This window comes from Lathyrus oleraceus, chromosome 3 (genome assembly GCF_024323335.1).
Source record: "Lathyrus oleraceus cultivar Zhongwan6 chromosome 3, CAAS_Psat_ZW6_1.0, whole genome shotgun sequence".
NCBI lineage: Eukaryota > Viridiplantae > Streptophyta > Magnoliopsida > Fabales > Fabaceae > Lathyrus > Lathyrus oleraceus.
The window spans coordinates 177,053,425-177,054,405 of record NC_066581.1 but is presented as its reverse complement, the minus strand read 5'-3'; the positions used below and the strand labels follow the sequence as shown (position 1 = coordinate 177,054,405).

General features: G+C 43.3%; 1 non-coding gene across 1 annotated transcript; it reads right to left on the bottom strand.

The window, feature by feature from the left end:
* Positions 1-657: 657 nt before the first annotated feature.
* LOC127134194 (small nucleolar RNA R71) lies at positions 658-764 on the bottom strand. The gene has a single exon (XR_007807949.1). It is a non-coding gene; the product is annotated as a small nucleolar RNA R71 (small nucleolar RNA).
* Positions 765-981: the final 217 nt, after the last annotated feature.

Sequence of the window (981 nt, the reverse complement as noted above, 5' to 3'; positions counted from 1 at the left end):
GATTGACACTTGGTCTCTGTGGATTCGATAATCTTTTATATTACTTTGACGTGATTCGTACACTTGCGAAAAACACGCATCAAGTTTTTGGCGCCGTTGCCGGGGACCAATTTCGTCAAATTTCATTACCCTGTAGTTATACCGTTTAGACTAAGGTTGTTACCCACCGGTCAATGCGAAAGACTCGCAGTGCCGGAAGTTTAGTAGACCCTCTAGCTGAACCTGAACGTTACGCTCGCGCACGTTTGTTTTTTCCATAGGAATAGGATAGCTATGGCCGAAGAACAAAACCGAAGACCTCTTAAGGACTTCGCCCAACCATCAAACGAGGAACCTAGTTCCAGTATAGTAAACCCCGTTATCCCAGCCAATAATTTTGAACTTAAACCATCCCTGCTGCAATTAGTGCAACAGAGACAATTCTCAGGTCTCGCTACTGATAACCCAAACCAACATTTAAAAAACTTTTTTCAGTTAGCAGACACCTTTAAAACCAATGGAGCTTCTCCTGAGGCGATACGCTTAAGATTATTTCCCTTTTCCCTCAGAGATAAAGCTCTATCATGGTTAGATTCCCTTCCACCCAATTCAATAACAACTTGGGATAACCTTAGGAAAGTTTTTCTTGCTAGATATTTTCCCCCAAGTAAGACCGCTCTTCTTCGAAACCTTATAACTAGATTTACCCAACTCCAAGGAGAGTCGTTGTTCGAAGCCTGGGAGAGATATAAAGAACTATTAAGAGCATGCCCACACCATGGCTTAGAGAATTGGCTAATCATCCAAACCTTCTATAATGGACTTCATTATAACACTAAGATGACCATCGACGCTGCCGCTGGTGGCGCACTGATGAATAAACCTTACCCTGAAGCTAGTGCCCTTATCGAGGATATGGCCCAAAACCATCAATCATGGGGAGTAGAACGAGCGACAGTGGAAAAGAAGGAAGCCCAAGGAGGAATACATGAGCTAAGCTCT